The following is a 20797-nucleotide window of genomic DNA, read 5'->3' on the forward strand; positions in this document are numbered from 1 at the left end:
TCCTCGTCTGAAGAAGAATCTGATTGCAGTTCTGATGATCCTGAAGACATTGGAAAGGAGCTTGCTATGCTTGTGAAGAAGTTCCGGAAATTCACCAAGAAGAAAGGCTTCAAAAAGTCCTCACGATCCAGCTCAAGGAATGATGAAGATTCTGCTCATGACTACAAGAAGAGAACATGACACAAGTGCAAGAAACTTGGTCACTACATCTCTGAGTGTCCGCAGTAGGACAATGAGAACAACAAGAAGAAGAAAAAGCAAGGAATATGATTCCCACGACAAGAAGAAGAAGAAATACTCAAAATCTTCTTCCAAGTCTTCATCAAAGTCTTCATCACATAAGAAGAGCTCATCTGGAAAGGCTCGTGCATTTGTTGGCAAGGAAATGGATTTAGAGGAGGAGTCTGCTTCTGAGGAGGCGGAGGAGGAGTCTGAGGAGGAGTCCGATTCTGGCGTTGCAAGTCTGGCTACAGCCTACGTTGCCAAGTCCATTTTAAACATTGAAGACAATGACTTCATCACCGATGCCAATGCTAATGACCAGGACAACTCCGCTCCCACCTACTGCTTCATGGCACGCGGTGCCAAGGTAAACTCACGCACTACTCACTATCAAACATCCAGTGAAGATGACTCTGATTGTGGTTCCAAACCCAGCTACAAAACACTTGCTAAAATTTCAACTGAACAACATAAAGCTATGGAACATATTCAAAAACTGTTAGACAAAAGCGATGACCTGTTAGACGCTGAAATGACTCGACCTCAGTCCTTAATTGAAGACATAAAAAATCTTCATGTTAAGTATGAGGAACTCGAAAGTCGTCATGAAACACTCTCAACAACTCATGAAAAGCTTTCCTATGATTATCTTCTAAGGAAGCAAGATCTTGAGAAATTGAGAGCGGCTCATGAAGATCTTCAAAGGAAAACGAGTCGCTTCGCGCCAAACAGATCAGTTCCTCTCAGGAAGGATTTGAACCACCATGTCTTAAATGCATTGAGCGTGACAACGCTAATTCTGTTGCTGGATGTTCTACTGCTATTGTTGCAATATCTTCAACTGTTGATGTGGTAACTAACCCCTCTGCTGAGGATGCCACTGCTATTGCTGATGAAAATGCTAGGTTGAAGACATTGCTTGAAACAGGGATGTACAAAAGTCTCAAAGGGCATCAGACACTATGTGGTGTCCTCAAAAGGCAGATCCTGAACCGAAACCCTAGGAAAGAGGGTGTTGGGTTCGAAAGGAAAATGAATGGTGATGGCTTTTACTGGAAACCTGAGCAGTACCCCAAAACCACATGGGTTGCTGCAAAGGAACCTTCAGTGGATCCATCCACCCTATCTGGCTTCACTTGTGCTAATCCCATTGTTATTGATGAATCCTTTGATGCAAACTATAAACTGTTTAAGAATCAGAATGGTGAAGTGTTTGCCAGGTATATTGGTACTAACTGCAGGTATGGGCCACCTATGAAGAAAGTCTGGGTGCCGAAAAAGTGTCTGGAAAATCTTCCTGTGTATGTCGTCATGACACCACAAGTGAACAAGACAAACCCCAGACCACGGGCTTCATATGGTCCAAAGGCTTCATACAGACAGAGGACTCACCTGAGTCGCACTAACGCAAATGTTTTGCAGGGAAACCATACTCAGGCCTATGAATATGAGCGCGTTTCATCAAACCACCATGTTCATAAGACCAAGAACTACTCTGCTTATTCTTATGAGTACTATTGTCCACCTGCAAGACTATTTGCTAGGGCTCCAAAGCCAAAGTTCTTAGATGCTGCACTTAGACTCATTGCTTAGAAGCCACCCTTGAAGATGTGGGTGGCTAAGAAAGCTTAACCTTTTTGCAGGGAAGGGTCTCCAGCCGAAAATGAAATGCGTCTGAAGCTATTGCTGGGGACCTTAAACATGTTGTAGGGCGCAAGATCAAATGCCCAAATGGTCTTATTGTGTATTTTGTTCCTGAGTTGCTTGCTACTTGCCCTATCAGTCCTAACCTCGATCTAAGCTTTCATAATCCACTTGCTCGTCAAATATTTATGCTCCACAATTCTCTTCGTGAAACCTATCCCCCTAACTGCACTGTAGGGTATGACACCAGCTGCTTTAGAATGGATTATTGATAGTGGATGTACTAATCACATGACTGGCAAGCGAAGTCTTCTCATGGAGTCAATCTTACGTCCATCTAACAAAAGTCACATCACATTTGCTGATACTGGTAAAAGCAAGGTATTGGGTCTAGGTAGAGTTGCAATCTCAAGGGATCAACACATGGATAAAGTGATACTTGTTGAATCCCTTGGTTTCAACTTAATGTATGTCTCAATGCTTTGTGATTTAAACATGATTGTGATGTTTGGAAAATATCGTTGCCTTGTTCTAATGGAATCTGACAAGTCTCTAGTCTTTGAAGGGTATCGGAAAGATGATTTGTACATGGTAGATTTCTCAGCAGGACCACAGCTTGCAGTATGTCTTCTTGCAAAAGCTTCAGAATGCTGGCTCTGGCATCGGAGGCTAGGGCATGCTGGCATGAGGAACTTGCACACTCTTGCAAAGAAGAAGCATATCATAGGCATCGAGGGCGTCAAGTTCAAGAAAGATCACTTATGCGGTGCCTGCGAAGCTGGAAAGATAACGAGGGCCAAGCATCCCTCAAAGACAATCATGACAATGACTCAACCTTTCGAACTGCTACACATGGACCTCTTCGGTCCCACTCACTACTCAACTCTTACCACTACTGCTTGTCTCTATGGCTTCGTCATTGTTGATGATTATTCAAGATATACATGGGTGCATATAATCCTCTACAAGACTAAAGTGCAGGATGTCTTCAGACGCTTTGCCAATCGAGCCATGAACAACTATGGCGTCAAGATCAAGCACATCAGAAGTGAAAATGGCACTGAATTCAAGAACACCGGCCTCGACACTTATCTTGATACTTTGGGCATCACTCATGAGTTCTCAGCTCCGTACACGCCACAGTAGAATGGCATCGTGGAACGCAAGAACAGAACACTCATTGAGATGGCCCAGTCGATGCTCGATGAATACAAGACTCCAAGAAAGTTCTGGCCCGAAGCCATTGATACTGCATGCCATATCATCAACCGTGTCTATCTTCACAAGCTTCTGAACAAAACATCCTATGAGCTCCTCTCTGGTAAGAAGCCAAATGTCAGTTACTTCAGAGTATTTGGTGCCAGGTGCTGGATTAAGGATCCACATCACACTTCAAAATTTGCACCAAAAGCACTTGAAGGTTTTATGCTTGGATATGGAAAGGATTCGCACTCCTACAGAGTCTTCAACCTATTTCACTATAAAGTGGTTGAAACTGTGGATGTGCGGTTCGATGAGACTAACGGCTCGCAAAGAGAGCACCTGCCAAATGTGCTAGATGAAATTCCATCCAGTGAATCCATCAAGCTTATGGGAACTGGAGAAATCATACCGTGTGAAGCACAACACGAAGAGGAACTCATCATCTCTGCACCTGATCAACCTGAAGACAATGCTCAGCCTAAAGACAATCCTTCTAATGATGACAATGATCAGCAAGAGCAAAATCTTCGTCCTGTTCATCCTCGTGTTGCAAATAAAGTACAGATTGAGAAAATAATTGATAGCATCAATGCACCTGGTCCACTCACTCGTTCAAGGGCAACACAACTAACAAATTTCTGTGGGCACTTCGCACTCGTCTCAATATCTGAACCCAAGAAAGTTGATGAAGCCTTCATGGAACCTGAATGGATTCAAGCTATGCAAGAAGAGCTTCAACAATTTGAGCTGAATAATGTATAGGAACTGGTCAAGGGTCCTGATCCTCGTAAGCACAATATCATAGGCACTAAATGGATATATCGCAACAAGCAAGATGAGCATGGTCAAGTTGTCAGAAACAAAGCTCATCCCGTTGCTCAAGGGTACACTCAAGTTGAAGAAATTGACTTCAATGAAACATTTGCTCCTGTGGCTAGGCTTGAAGCTATATGCATACTGCTGGCCTATGCAAATCGTCATAACATTCTTCTGTATCAAATGGATGTGAAGAGCGCTTTTCTCAATGTCAAGATTGAAGAAGAAGTGTATGTTGCACAACCGCCTGGCTTTGAAGATCCAAAACATCCTAACATGGTGTATAAGCTCAACAAGGCACTGTATGGCCTCAAACAAGCCTCTCGTGCTTGGTATGACACACTCAAGGACTTCATGAAGAGCAAAGGCTTAAACCTGGTTCCCTAGATCCCACGCTCTTCACGAAGACATATGATGGTGAACCGTTTGTGTGCCAAATATATGTGGATGACATTATCTTCGGCTGCACTAATCAGAAATACAGTGATGAGTTTGGATACATAATGCAAGAGCAATATCAGATGTCCATGATGGGTGAGTTGAAGTTCTTCCTTGGTCTTCAAATACGACAGCAACGCAACGACATCTTCATATCTCAAGAGAAATACCTCAAAGATTGCCTGAAGAAGTTTGGAATGCAAGACTGGAAAGGTTACACGACACCAATGCCAGCTAAACACCATCTGGATCCCGATGACAATGGTAAAGAGTTCGATCAAAAGGTATACCACTCCATGATTGGTTCTTTGCTTTATTTATGTGCATCTAGGCCAGATATCATGCTTAGTGTTTGCATGTGTGCCCGATTCCAAGCGGCACCAAAGGAATCGCATCACTTAGCTGTGAAGCGAATTCTTCGATATTTGGCTCACACCCCAACACTAGGATTATGGTATCCAAAGGGCTCAGAGTTTGATCTAGTTGGATTCTCGAATGCTGATTATGCTGGTGACAAGGTGGATCGCAAGTCTACATCAGGCATATGTCACTTTCTGGGACGATCACTTGTATGTTGGTATTCAAAGAAACAGAACTGTGTATCTCTCTCCACTGCTGAATCTGAATACATTGCTGCTGGATCTTGCTGCGCTCAGCTTCTATGGATGAAGCGAACACTCAAAGACTATGGCATTCATCTGAAGCAAGTGCCACTCTACTGCGACAACGAAAGCGCCATTAGCATTGCTAACAACCCAGTTCAGCACTCGAAGACAAAGCACATTGAAATTCGTCATCACTTTCTCAGAGATCATGTCATGAAGGAAGATATTGATACCATACATGTCAACACTGAAGAGCAACTGGAAGATATCTTCACAAAGCCCTTGGATGAGAAAAGGTTTTGCAAGTTACGGTGTGAGCTAAATATCTTGGAATCCTCAAATGTTCTGTGATCAGGCACACATCCTAACACTTATGCATGTTGAAGACTTAGATGTGCAACACACGAAGTAAAGTATATATTCAATCAATGAAGACTTACATTCTGAGTGTGAATACATCAACATGGAATTTGACTTCGGAGCGCCACGATAATTGTGCGCCGTGTCTGGGTCTAATACTTCCTATACGGTGGGTAACACCACCACCAAATTCTTCCTTTAGAAGAGTTTTTCTCATGGCGTTACATTTGCAAGTCTTCACATTTTGTTTGTCTTCAATGTTAACATGGCCTCATGTTTATCTTCAAATGTACTGATTTGGTTTCTGTACTCTACAACATTCACTTATAGCTATGTCTTCACGTTGAATCTTTTGAACTAAGTGAATGTGATCGGACCCTAACCTTTCTATGCTCCCGTCTCAAGTCTATCTATCCAAATCATATGCATTCTATTGAAACTGTCGAATGTCTTCGCTGAGTCCTTGTCAGCAGGAGACACAGAGACAAACATTAATCTATTTTCAATGCTCAATCCTTTTTACCTAAAACCCGGAGAAGTGGAACGACCACCCGACAATCCAGGTGTGCGTGGGAACATGGAACAACCTCCAATGTGTTGCATGATCGCCACGTGTCCTTCAGATGTGAACCGCCAGGGGCACCTGCGTAATAACGTTGTGTCGTCCCTATCTCTATAAATACACGCCTCACCCTAGTCATTATCTCTTCTTCCACTCTCGCACAAACCCTAGCGCCACCGCTAGCCCTCGACGACACCGACGATGAAGTGCTTAGCTGTCGCGACCTCACCGACGTCGTCCTCATGCTGGCCGCGGACATCGTCTTCTCCGCCGACGCCGTAGGTGTCCTCCGTCGCCAAGTTAGGGCACGGAAGATCGAACTGCTCGGCCTCCTCTCCCATTCCGCCTAGCAGTTCCTTGTGTGGTAAATAAAACCTCTTTTACAGTCTTTTTGATCCAATAGATTCATCCTTTTCAACCACAAGTGGTTTCTGTTCCCACAAGTTGGATCTATCTCATTCTGCATCTCATAGCATGCCTAGTATGTTCACTTATGCTTCACAAAGTAGTTAGATTCCTCACTTGTACTTATTCGTGGATTCGTACAAATCTGGAACCAATTCTCTAAATATGAGTGAATGTCTTCGCACTATGAGGTCAATGTCTTATAAACTGATTTATCTTCAAAATCTTCTGAGAATGCATATGACCTTTTCCCCTTCCCTCGCACCTCTAATGCTGTCACAGGTACATGTCCGTGGGAGAATCCCTTGGTTATCATAGTCTCCATTCATTTGCAGAGTTCTTACAGCATCATATAAATTCTCCTGAAGCCAGTTCTTGTCTGACCAGTAGACGGAAGACTTTGACAGTTTTGAAGCCTTTCAGTCTAAACTTCATGGCAACAGAAAAATCAGTCAGGAAGGGCGGCAGACAACACCGTGGAAACACTGCTAAGGACCTGCCACCGGATCTCTATGAGCTATACAAGTCAGATCCAGAAGAGACCTATGGAGAACGCAAGAACCGAATCCAATGGATTCGAAGACATTGGGCAGAGGAATGGTTCAAGTACAGATTCATCACCGATGAATATGCTGAGAAGAGTGCCATCAAGGGCCCCTAGGGAGATATAATATACAAAGGTCTTCAGCCCAAGTCGAAGTCTGAAGCTATTGCTCAAGGCTTCTACCCCTGCATGATTCGTGGACCTTAGCCTGCTAATGCCGACCCATCCTCTCTGTTATGGTGTCGAGAAGATAATCTCTTCAAGCGCAACTATCAGTTTGCAAAGAACTCGGCCAAGGAAAACAAGAAGTCTTTGGGATTAGACTTCAACCCAGGCCCCTCTGCGCCACGTGCTGATGGCACACGCGAAGCTGAACCCAATCTGGTTGGGCTCTTCTACAACTTAGAAGGTCTCATCACTCACATAAAGGTTCAAGGGGCAGACGTGTATCAACCTGCAGACGACGCTGATTCTAACGAAGCGCCTGCACCACCAAAGCCTGTGAAGCAAATGAAACCCAAGGCTTCAAAGCCCTCTTCAGTACCAAAGGCTTCAAAGCCCTCATCTACACCAAAGGTCTCACGGGCGAAGCCTCTGGCCACTGCACCTCCTGAAGTCAGTGTGCAGTCTGAAGATCTCTCACGCATCTCCAAGTCTGCCAAGTTGAAAAAGCCCAGGCAACCCACTGGTCAAGTACTGACCACTGCTGCTGTTTTGAGAAACGAGAATGACACCATTGATCTCTCCAGCGACGACGATCTTGGCGATGACGCTCTTGAGCAGTTGATCAAGAGCAAGCAAGAGGCGGAAATCTTCAATGATCTTCCTCTCTTTGATGTGGAAATCTTAAACAAGTTTATTGATGAGTGGTTTGACAGCCCAGATGCCAGCTTTGATGATCTTCAGCTTCCCATTGGCCTTAGCGTCTCCTTCCATGGAGCCATTGCTCCTGAGCTGGCTCTAGCTCAGAAAATTGTTGAGCTGAAGCATAAGATTGATTAAGAAAAGGCTCAGTTCAAGAAGCACATGGCCAAGCTCAATGTTGAAGACATTCAAAACTTCAAGGTCATGATGCATGAGCTCAAGGAGGCATTCCACAAGAAACGTGAAGAAGCAAAAGGTTCTCATGAGCGCATGAAGAATCTTGCTGCCAAATGTGTTCAAGGCTACAATGAAGCTGAAAAGCTCAAGGCCTTGGGGCGACCAGGCATCGACCCCATAATGGCTGCCAAGAAGAAGAAGAAGCCAGCTGTGGCAGAATCAGAAGCATCAAGGCAGCAAGAACCTCGCATTGTCTTCCCAGCCAGTATGACATGCTCAAAGCCTAAGGTCCCCACAGTGGCTTCAGAATTCAAGAAAACTAGGGCAGATGAAGCCGAAGCCAGAAAGCTCAAGACCAAAGCCACCACTGATGATGCTCCCCCAACTAAGAAAAGAAAAACAAAGAAGAGAGACCGGGCTGCTCCCACAGAGCCCCTTGTTGTCGAGCCAATCTCAGTGGTTCGTCCTGCGTCTGAACATCGAGAGCGCCGGTTGATAGTTCATGAGCCTGCTTCCACAGAGGCACCTGAAGCTGAAGAAAATCCAACTGTTGACCCCATCGCAGCTAAAGACATTGGTCCTCACGACAATGTTGAAGATGATGAAGTCCTTCCTTAGATCAAGCACAATTTGGTATCATCGCCTGTGCTCACGCACATCGAGCTCATCAGGATTGGTCGTCCTCTAACGCCAACTGCTCAGGATGCATCGTGGGCTGATCACCCACAAGAACAAGACACCCCAAGTACTCCCCAACCACAAGTCACCTCACCAGTGCAAGACGACGATGACTTTGAGGCCCAGCCAACTCCATATCCACAGGCGTCGCCAGCGTTACGCAGGCTTCGCAAAGGACCAAAGCCCCAAGTCACTCTTCCAAGCATTCCAGAAGGAGAAGTGCATCACCAATTTGTTGCACATCAAGTGTTCCCAGAAGCCACTCCAACTGTGAACGTCTCTGAGTCTGGAGCCAAAACGGCTGAACATATTCTGGCTGCATCAGCCGATGAAGAAGTAGAACCACGTGATGAAGAAAGAGTTGCTACACCCCCGTCCAACCCTGAAGTTGTTCTCGAGGAGAACGTGTCCGACCCTCCAGCTCCTGAAGTGGAGGTTACCAATACTGAGGCGTCCACCAACATCAACACAGAAGCCAATGACGTTGTCATGGCTGAAGCTAATGTGGTGCCTGAAGCCAATGTGGTGCCTGAAGTGAATGCACCTGAAGCCAATGCAGCACTCGAAGCAAATCCGCTGCCTGAAGCCAATGCAGCACCAGACATAATCATTCCTCCTGAAGCTATTGTGCCACTTGCAGACCATGTCAACGAAAATGCCAATGCTCATGTACCCCCTCCAAGACCTCATACTGTTGAGCTGGCATTTGATCGTGGTCAACCTGTTATGGTCCGATGGCCCATTCTGGTTCCTCCACCTGCTGCGGGTCCACAATTTGACTATCATGTCAAGCACAGGCCTCAAGTCCAGAAGCCCAAGTCAAGACTTCCAAGATTCCCAGGCACTGCAACCTCACCTGGGGTCTTCAATGTGAATGGCTTCGTGGCACATAACACCTTCTTCAACAGTGCCAAGAACCCTTACTCCAAACCTCGCATTTCATCGGATCGGTTCTGGAGCTATCAGCAGCGCAGCTACTATTCATGCATCTTATACAATCAAGGGCGCATATTTCCACATATGCGTCTCGACACTGAAGCTATAGCTGGCCTGCCCTGTCTAGAAGAAGCGTTGGATTGCTTCAGAGATGCTGGACTCCTGCAATTTGTCACAGACAAGGAACACTGGAATGAAGAGCTTCTATTACAGTTTTATGCAACTCTTCACATTCGAGGCCACAACAGGGATCCGAAGATTTGGGTCCTTGAGTGGATGACAGGCAATGTCCATCATGAAGCCAAAGCTCTTGATATCATTGAGCTCACAGCCCTGCCCACTCCTGGTGAATACTATGAACCAGGTTGTCAACAACACCAGAATGCTTTGGAGAGCATTTTTCAGAAGCCAGAACCCAACATGAGCCAAATGCTGAGCATGATGAAGCCTTTGCCTCACGACGCTGACTACCCATCTGAATTCTTTGTTGAAGACCTAGAGTATCTGCCTCGCACCATTTACCATATCATCAGAAAAACTCTATGGCCTGTCAAAGGACATTCATCTGCAGCGAAGCTTGAAGGAACAATGAAGACTTTGGTTTTCTATATCTTCAATGGCATCAGCTTCAATGCTCAAGAGTTCTTCATCAGGCAATTGGCTGCATCTGGCTCCGACATTTTTGGTCTGAAGTTCTATGCTCCATGGGTAATGCATCTTATCAAGCTTCACTCTGCCTTCAACTATCAGCCGTCTGCGCGCAATCATCTTAAATTCTTGCTAGAGGTTGATCTGTCTGTTGAAGCTATTTACCCAGAGCCTGCTAAGGATCCGATTTATCTTCACAATGCTGATTGTCAAAGCTTCACCCAGCCTATTAAAGGAGTTCAGGCAGTCTCTCGTGTTTATCCCTTGGCTGGTAACACACGTGCCCCTCGCGCTCAAACTGACGCCACTGGAAGCACCATTGCCCAAAGGCCTTGGAAGCGATCTCGTGTTCTGAATGACCAAGAGCTTCTCATCGTGCTACATCAGAAACATGATGAGCATCACAACTGGCTTAAGCGTCAGATGCAAAGCCTCTTGGTGGACGTCAATCGCATTCGCAATCTTGCCACCAAGAATGCCTTTGTCACACATGAAACCTGTCGGAGGTCTTGGAAGAGTTTGACATTACTTAGTGCTGAAGCTGATATGCAAGACGATGGCTTCACAGAAAGATTCAAGTTTGACTCAACTCCTCCAAGGAATGCTCACTTGCGTCGGACTCCCTCACTTGAAGACATTGACTATTCGTCCTCAGCTGCGATGCTGAATGCCAGAGTCATCGATGACCAAGATGATGCCACTTCACCTCCTCCAACTTCAGCGCGTGTCAACACTGCATCGAGTTCTTCTACACCACCGAACCTCAACGACGACCCTGCTGATTCGCCTGCACCTCATGGGAATGAGTAGGCGCTCTATGTCTTCAAACCTTTTTGGTCCTTACTGACAAAAGGGGGAGAAGCATATGAGTTGATAGTCTTCAAGCGGGTCCATATGGGTGGTTGCTTTACTTTTTGCTACTTTTGCCAAGTGCTTACAACTCTCGCTTTTTGATACATTTGGTTCTTTGAGTTGTAACACTTAAACTCGATGGTCGTCTGCTACTTATTTGCTATTCTGTGATGCGATGATAAATTCTACATTTGCGATGATAACTTCCGCACTTAGGTCATTTTGCAGACGTCCATTTTTCATTATGCATGTCATTATCTTCGTAATATCAAATCATGCATGATGAATTGTCATCATAAGTTGAAGAGGATCTCCACAAGTACAACCTGCCATGTGCATTTGCATTCCAAAAGCAAATTACTTATATGCACATCTTCAGGGGGAGCCTTTGCCACTTATGAAGACAATACCCTATCCTTTACAATTTCACATATTTTATTCCCCGTTGAAAACTTCAACCAGTTTGTCATCAATCACCAAAAAGGGGGAGATTGTAAGTGCATCTAGTGCCACCCCTAGTTGGTTTTGGAGTATTGACGACAAACCTGGTTGAGGGACTAATGTGTTTGTGAGAATTGCAGGATAACATAGGTAGAAGTCCCTCATTGATTCGGTTTTCCTACCAGAGATGACCCCTAAAAATGTATGAAGACATTGAAGTCAAAGGTGGTATGTGAAGACATTCACATTGAAGACTGTGACAAGAGAAGACATCGCGTGAAGACTATGGAGCGCGAAGACTTAGTTGTTTCATCGTTCTTTTTCTTCTTTGTTGAGTCATAAGAACCACCGTACTGTTAAGTGGGGTCCTAGTGAACCAGTCAGAATGACTGAAGTGATGCTTAACCAAAATCCTATGTCTTCGAGCGAAGACAATGAGAGCAAATCTTATCCAGAGCTGGATAAGTCAGCTTTGCTTGTAGCTCAAGTAAAGTTGCCGTGTGTGTTTGAAATATGACAGTTGGAACACGTGTTAGTTCCTTAGTGGCCCAGGGTCATTTCGGAAAAATCAGGTCAGGTTGCCTAGTGGCTATAAATAGCCCACCCCCTACACCATAAATTGGTTGGCTGCTCAGAGTTAGTGTACGGCTTTTGTCATTTGAGAGCAACCCACCTCGAAGCCTTTGAGAGAGAATTCCTTGCGAGGACAAAGCCCTAAACACCCAGAGCCAAAGAGTGTTAGGCATCACTAAAGTCTTCCTGTCTGTGTGATCTGAAGACTTATTACACTTGAGGATTGTGAATCCTCCAGCTGGTTAGGCATCGCGTTCTGAGCATCCAAGAGTCATTGTGGATCGCCGGTGAACAAAGTCTGTGAAGGTTTGGAAGTCTACCTTGAAGACTTACCAGAGTGATTGGGCGAGGACTGGGTGTCCTTAGCTCAAGGGGAATAAGGTGAAGACACGGTCTTCTAAGTTGAATCTCAGCCTCCCTAACCAGACATACAGTTGTCACAGCAACTGGAACTGGTCCAACAAATCATTGTCTTCAACGAGCCACTGGTTCTATCCTTCCCATCTCTTTATTTGCAGATTGGTCCTTGTGAAGTCATTGCCTGTTTGCATTATCTATTTGTCTTCACTGTGTGACTGCTTGTTCTGATTGGCTTCATACTATCTTCCATCCTGATCTATACTGCCTAGCTGCTATTAGTCTTTGTGCTTTCATTTCATTGAATACTTGACTATGGCTTACTTAGTGTAGTCTACCTTCCGCTGCATGGTAATAGGTTTATTTCTATCGTTTGTCTTCAAAACTTCCATGTTTTGTAGACTTTCATAAAAATCGCCTGTTCACCCCCCCTCTAGTCGATCACTAGCACTTTCATCGCCCCGACCTCGACGCCGCCCCCGACCCCAACATCGACGCCGCCCTCCGCCGCACGCCCGAGCCCCGACCCCGTCCTCGACACCGCCTGACCCTCCCTCGCCGCAGTCACCGTAAGGCTCTGCCTCTCCTCTCCCCTACCCTCATCTCTCTCTGCTAGGGCAATTCATATACGTGTTGATGTTGTGTTGATGTTCATATGAACCCTAGGTGTTCATATGAACCCTAGATTTGTTTAGGGCAGTAGGCATTTTTTAGCATTTAGGAAAAATGATTAGCAATTTTTTTAGGAAATTAGCTAGGGCATTTTTTTATGAAAATGCCTAAACAGTAATTTCATTCAAAATACAAAAAACAGAATTGTTTTTCTTTCAAAAACTTGGTTAAACTAATTGTTGCTATGTAAACAAAAAACAAGATTGTTGTTATATGATATATGTAATTGATGTTCATTTGCATATTCCATTATTGAAGTGGTTCGATTGTGCCCAAGTGGCTTTGTTGTTTCCAAGGAATGAAGTCGAGTGGCCTATGTTTTGCCGGAATGTTGATTCATTTCCGTTCCGGCAAATTTCAGGTTCTCAATTTTTCCACTTTTTAGTAAAAGTCATGCCGAAATTTTCCATGAATTTCGGCATGACTTGTGCTACAAACTAGGACATATCGAGTGCCCAGGATTTGCCGCACCGGGAAGGAGTCAACATTCCTGCAAAGTATAGGCCTTTTTTATGTCATTATTCATTTTATTAGGTATAGAATTAATTAACTAGATTTAATCGTAAGAACTAGTTGAATTAATAGAACTAGTTGAACATGTCACATTTGTTGTTATTTTTTTAGTTAAAGCAATTTTTCCCGCATCGACGTCGACGATGCCTATCCCGCATCCTCGTCGTCGAGTCGGCGGAGGACACCTGCGTCACCAGATGGGCCATGTCCGGGACTAGGCTCCGCCGGGGTGGTACTGGGAGGTGCTACCTACCGGGGGCGCAGGTTGGTGAGGAGCCAGCCTGTCGTTGACCCGAACCTTCTTTGGTGGCGGTCGCGTTGGCCAGTGATGGTCCAGAGGCTCGAGGACCCCACGGAGGTGGTGCGTCACCGTGTCAGTGAGGAGGACGCGCACGTCCGTCGCTACTTGTTTGCGTTGGAGCACAGGTTCTCCAATACCTGGCAGGTTCTCCAGGGATCTCACTGGAGCTATGATCCTGTGATGGTTCCTTCTCTTTGGGTGTCCACCGCCCGCGCCGATACCCGTCGTGCGCTAGGGTTTTAGTTGTATTAGTGATGTTATATGTATGATACTATTCCGGATGTATTAGTGATAATATTCGACGATGTACGGACGCATGAGATGATTTACTTTTGCTTATTGAATGTATGCTAATTTGAATACTTATTTATTTTATGATTTGGTTTTGCTTATTGAATGCTCATGTCAATATGAGTACTATAAGATATTTTGAGTATCCTGGTAGTTGTCTTCGATCGATTTTCAATTAATGTTTCAACTATGAACATAGCAAATGTCTCACAACGAAAAGGATTTTGGTATTTGCAAATACTGTGAAGACGAGCGCGGCATGTGCGACGGAATCTTCCTAGATGATGATAGGCGCTTCAGCATCAAGCTGGACGTGAATTTCGAAGTGGATACAGTAAGTCACAACGACAAGTCTTTTTTCGTAATTAAGCATGTCATCTGCTTCATTTGCTTCAACTTATAATTTATTTATTTTTTACTATTCTACTAGCGTATCCCCTGCCATGCAAGAGTTTTTGTCTTGGATAAGATAGGTTTCAGTCGTACTATGGAGGTAAAGAAAGTTTACTTGAAGACCGAGCATGGTTGTATTTTCCACGCAAAATTATACAACACAGACGACAATACCTATTTTGGATGCAAAACTTGGCGAGCACTATGCAAGACTTATGCATTTGAGCCTGATATGGTTATCACCTTTGATATTCATCCGGAAGATGATATTGAAGGTAATATCGACATCTGGGTCGATGTGCAGACGCTTCCAGTTATACCATTCTGTGAGTTTCTCAACCATATTTATGTCTTTGATATTGTTCATTCAAAAATAGTTGACAACTAATTTCTATTGTCAGCTTATTTCCGTTCAAGCAAACATGTCCAGCGCTTGGTAGACAGGACCTACTACTGTCCCGGGGCTGAACTAAACTGCGAGGAGCTAAGTCATTATGTTTCATGGCTTGAGGATCTTGATAATGTCAAGACAAATTTTCTTCTTGCACTTAGAAATGTTAGTACTGAAAACATGCGACCAATAGTATTCGTAATGAACTACGGTCACATCTATTTAGGAAAGATGGTAAGATTTTTACTATTTGTCCTTAGTGCATCTTTTGCATACATTATTTTTTAAGCTAAACTTCATTGCTAAGTAAGTTACTATACGATGTTCTTCAACAGGGACTCCCGATGAATGTTGTGCCTCATGGGATCGAGACTAAAGGTAGCATGAGTAGTGTTAGCTTACGGCCAAGATATCCTACAATGCACTTTAGTGCATTCAGGATTTCTAATAGCGAGCAATGCTTAATAGTGAAAGACTCGACCAAATTTGTGATGGAGGAGCGTAGAGAAGTACTAGGGGCAGCCATCAGAAGCGCAGCCCACGATTAGGAGACAGATTCATCTGCATGCTCCAACTTGATGAAGGAGGAGAGCTACACATGTTTTATGTTATTTTACCTGAGAGAGAGCCGCAGGAGTGATTAGCTAGCTAGAAATGAGTTTGAAGATGATGATGTGCTACACTATGACTATAATGATTATTATTAGCTAGTATTGGTGGTGATTAGATAGCTACCGCATCTAGTGTTGGTGGTGATTAGCTAGCTAGAATAAGTTTGATCGGATGATGATGTGCTACACTATGACTATGGTGATTAAATAAATATTGTTGGTGGTAATGACTATAATCATGATTAAATAGCTTGTGCTGGCGGATTAGATTCAAGTGGAGGCAACATGTGGTGCACATCAAAAGTACTACTAGTCCAAACTATATCAAGTTTGGATTAGTAGTATACTTTTGACATGCACCACATATTGCCTCCACTTGAACCTAATCCACCTTCATTTGACACACTGTTATGGACATAATGATATAAACTTCATAATTGGTATTGTACCAAAATTTGTATAACGGCGTATAAATACACTAAAAATAAAAAAATAAAAAAGAATACTAGTAGCGATGGATAGTAAACACGCTGCAACTAGCTAGATTAGCAGCAGCGCGGGAGAGAACAAGAGCTGCCGCTATGTGTCTTAGCAGTAGCGCATGTCGCACGCGCTACTGCTAAGTAATAGCTGTAGTGCCTTATTAGTAGCGCGACAGCCTGCGCTACTAGTGGGCATTAAACCCGTGCTACTACTAGGGTTTTCCCTGGTAGTGTAAGTTGGGACACCCCTGCAGGGTATAAACTTTCGAAAGTCGTGCCCGCAGTTATGTGGTAGATGGGAATTTGTTTAATATCCGGTTGTAGAGAACTTGACCCTACACTTAATTAAAATGCAACAACCGCGTGTGTAGCCGTGATGGTCTCTTTCCGGTGGAGTCCGGGAAGTGAACACGGTTCTTGTGTTATGCTTGAACGTAAATAGTTTCAGGCTCACTTCTAGTTCACGACCGCTGCATTGCTTCTCTTCTCGCTCTTATTTGCGTATGTTAGCCACCATATATGCTTAGTACTTGCTGCAGCTCCACCTCATTACCCTATCCTACCCTTAAGCTTAAATAGTCTTGATCTCACGGGTGTGAGATTGCTGAGTCCTTGTGACTCACAGATACTTCCAAACAGTTGCAGGTGCCGATGATGCCAGTGCAGGTGACGCAACCGAGCTCAAGTGGGAGCTCGATGAAGATCTTAGTCGTTGTTTTGTGTCTTTTCCGGATGATCAGTAGTGGAGCCCAGTTGGGACGATCGGGGATCTAGCTTTTGGGGTTGTCTTCTTTTACTTTGGTTCCGTAGTCAGACCTTGATTGTATTCTGGATGATGTATGTTAAACTTGTATTTGTGTGAAGTGGCGATTGTAAGCCAACTCTTTATCCCTTTCTTATTGAGTACATGGGATTGTGTGAAGATTACCCCTCTTGCGACAAACCTACCATGCGGCTATGCCTCTAAGTCATGCCCCGACACGTGGGAGATATAGCCGCATTGTGGGTGTTACAAGTTGGTAATCAGAGCCATCCCTGACTTAGGAGCCCCCTGCTTGATCGAATCGCTGACGTTGTTGAGTCTAGAACAGAATGTTCTGAGTCTTAGGATTATATATATCGGAGAGTAGGATTCCTTTTACTCCTCAGTCCCTTCGTCGCTCTGGTAAGGCCTCCTGACGTAGAAGTTTTGACTTTTTTCTCCTCAAATTTAACGATTTTTTTAGGATCACGCGGGTATGTTAGAATCGTTCCGATAGTCTTGTGACGAGAACATCGTTCTTGGTGCCTCTTGGCATTTAGGGGTTGTGGCAGTGTCCCGGGGAGTTGAGCTCCGAGGTGTTGTCGTCACAATTTTATCTCTGCAGTTCTGGAATACCTGAGTTCGCCGACATCGAAAATCTCTTTTATGCAGTTGTTAGTGAGATAACCTCGATGCCACCCAGTACTGGGGCGGGAGTTTGAGAGTAGTGCCATAACTCGTATAACGAATGCTTTTCGAAGGTTGAGGTACATGATTTCTGAAGGTTTGTTGGTTATGTGTTGAAGGATGGATACAGTTGGATGTAGGAATTGTTAGTTTGGGTGAGATATTATGCTTCCCCTGTATCTTCAACACCGGATTGCATAACCAGAAAGTTTCGGGAGTTTATAAGTGGGAATTCAAGTAGCTCCTAGAATATCTTTCCAACAGACACATGATACGATATGGGGTCTATCATATGTTCGTTCCGGCTTATTTTGCAAGCCAATCCTTTGTTTTTCTTTTGGTTTGTGGTATTCGAGTTGCTTCGAAGTCAAGTGTTGATTCCATACCTGACAAATCTATGTACCTAGGGTAGGGTCATGGATCTGTCCAAGATACCCTCCCCAAGGACATCTCTAAAAGAACCAGAAGCAGTCGAAGAGAGATCATCATCCACTCGACCATGAAGTTATGTTCCACTCGATAGCTTTGAAGACACTCGACCATGCGAACAACCACTCGACCACCAGAAGATGTGAAGCCACTCAATCTGCAACGGTCAGGATTTAAGTCATACCTTTAATAATCATTTATAGCACTTTACTCCGGACGTTACCAGTAACGCTCCTCCTTTATGAACATTGAACCCTGTGTAACAGAGGGGAGCTGGGGTCCTGGCGCACTCTATATAAGCCACCCCCTCCTCTGGGACAAGGGTTCACACCTTTTGTAATTCACATGCATATATCCAGTCGACCGCCTCCGGGCTCCGAGACGTAGGGCTGTTACTTCCTCCGAGAAGGGCATGAACTCGTAAAACTCGCGTGTACAACTCCTCCATAGCTAGGATCTTGCCTCTACATTCATACCCCCTATTCTACTGTCAGGCTTAGAACCATGACAGTTGGCGCCCACCTTGGGGCAGGTGTCTTAGCGATTATTTGGAGAAGTTGCATGTTTTCCGATCCCCGTCATCATGGTCTCAGGCGGAGGTTTGGCTGAGGGCCGCGAGAACCGTCTCGGCGCGCTCGTGTTTATCACCGATGACTCCGCTTGGCTTCAGGAGGCTCCACTCGACGTCGATGCGCTCCTCGTCCGCGGGGCGATGCACTTTCACGCGTGCGTCCGCGGCATCCTCCTGCGGCAGCCGTCGACCTAGTATCAGTCGGCTCCAGCAGCTTTCCCCCTCCCTGCGGCCCGCCGGAGCAAACGTTTGGGTCGGTCGAGGCTTCAGTGATGGGTGAGGCATGCGGTGGCCCGCCAGTCGGCCACCCCTCAAGTCGCGGCAATCGAGACCGACGAAACTCTCTACGACTTGTTCGATCTGTCGACTGGCTCCATAGAGACTGCATCTGAGTGCAACAGCAGCGACCCAGCGGCAGAAGTTTTGATGGTCAATGGACCACGCGGTCCTCCTGGCTTCACCCGTGAAGACGGAGGTGATGGGGACGGCAATCCGTCGCGCGTTCATGAAGAGTACCGCCCTAAACCCCTCTCTTCGTAGCAGAGGGAGAAACTTCACCGCCGGAACATGGATGCACTGCACACTCCTATAGTTGGAGAAACCCCTGAGGCCCAGGCCTTGGAGTAGGCACGCTTGGCCAACTTGGCTGAGCGCACTCGATTGGAGAACCTCCAACGAGCACTCGATGTTCGCGCTCGGCAACGTGCTCCCGAATCCAGTCGACGCCAGCTTTTTCCACCTCTGACTCAGGTATACTGAACCCTGATCCAGAATCTAGCAGCTGCTGCCCGGATAGCGGAGTCGATCCAACCTTCCCAGTCAGAAGCTGGCCGAGGTTTGGTGCAGATTCGAGCTTTGCTCCGGGCGGCGGGAGAACAGAGCACAACCGTATCTCAGTCGCGGAATAGGATCCATAGCAGATCTGTGGTTGCAGACATAGTTCAGTCGGCCCACAGCCCAAGATCGCCCCCGAGGCGTGAGGGACGTGGAGATCGACAAGATCAGTACAGAAACCGTGAGCAGTATGATCACCGAGTCGATCGCGATGATCATCGTCGACTGCCCACGCCTCCCCCAAGGAGTGGGTCGTACGTGCCTCGGCAGCATGAAGACAGGCACCCTCACAGCATTGGGCGAGGAATTCCAGTCGACCCCAGGGAGCCAGGCTTTGATGTGAGATCTATTCTCGTTTAGGGCTTGGTCGACAGAAACAGAGCTCACCGAGAGGGCCATGACAGGGATTCGCAAACCAGCAGCAGGGTGCATGTCTTAGGTCCAGAGTGCTTCAGCAGAGCCATCAGGGCTGCAGTGATTCCCCCCAACTTCAAGTTGGCGACTGGAGTCAGTAAGTTCACTGGTGAGTCCAAGCCTGACACCTGGCTTGAAGACTACCGAGTGGCTGTCCAGATTGGTGGCGGCAATGATGAAGTGGCCATGAAACACCTTCCTCTGATGTTGGAGGGCTCGGCTAGAGCATGGCTGAATCAGTTGGCACCTAGCAGTATTTATACTTGGGAAGATCTCACCCGGGTGTTTGTCAGAACATTCGAGGGCACTTGCAAACGGCCGGCAGGTTTGACAGAATTACAGTGTTGTGTTTAGAAACTGAATGAAACTTTGAGGGATTATATCCAGAGATAGATCACCCTGCACCACATGGTGGAGGATGTGTCTAATCATCAGGCAATTTGTGCCTTTAAGGAAGGTGTCAGGTATCGGGAGTTGAATCTGAAATTCGGTCGGACAGGAAATATGACTCTGACTCGGATGATGGAGATTGCCACCAAGTATGCCAATGGTGAAGAAGAAGAACGACTCCAGAGTGGCAAGCACAAAGCAGTCGCCCATGAAGCCGGAGGAGGAAACTCCGGTTGGAAACAGAAGCGCAAGGCCGAGCTAGCTGCTCCTGGTGAAGCCTTAGCTGTGGTTCAAGGAAAGTTCAAGGGGAAGCCCAAAGGGCCATGGAACCCCAAGAAAGTAAAAGATCAAGATGGAAATGACGTGCTGGATCTGCCATGCCACATCCACAACAAAAAAGATGAAGAGGGTAATTTCATTTATCTGAAGCACACCACTCGGCAGTGTCAACTCCTAATCCAGCAATTCCGAGAGAAACATCCCAAGGAAAAGGAGAAGGAAGCAGACAAGGCTGAGGATGAGGAAGAAGATGATGATGGTTATCCCCACGTGAATTCCACTCTGATGATTTTTGCTGACGTTGAGAGCAAAAGTCGATTGAAAGTCATCAACAGAGAAGTGAACGTGGTCGCTCCGGTGACACCCAGTTATTTGAAGTGGTCGCAGACTGCCATTACATTTGACCAGTCTGATCACCCAGCGCACATAGCCACCCCTGGGAGGCAAGCAGTGGTGGTCGACCCGGTGGTCG

General features: G+C 45.7%; 1 pseudogene; it reads left to right on the plus strand.

Moving 5' to 3' along the window:
* LOC119272579 overlaps positions 1 to 20329 on the plus strand; it is a 33152-nt pseudogene extending 12823 nt beyond the window's left edge.
* Positions 20330 to 20797: the final 468 nt, after the last annotated feature.

This window comes from Triticum dicoccoides, chromosome 3A, assembly GCF_002162155.2.
Source record: "Triticum dicoccoides isolate Atlit2015 ecotype Zavitan chromosome 3A, WEW_v2.0, whole genome shotgun sequence".
NCBI lineage: Eukaryota > Viridiplantae > Streptophyta > Magnoliopsida > Poales > Poaceae > Triticum > Triticum dicoccoides.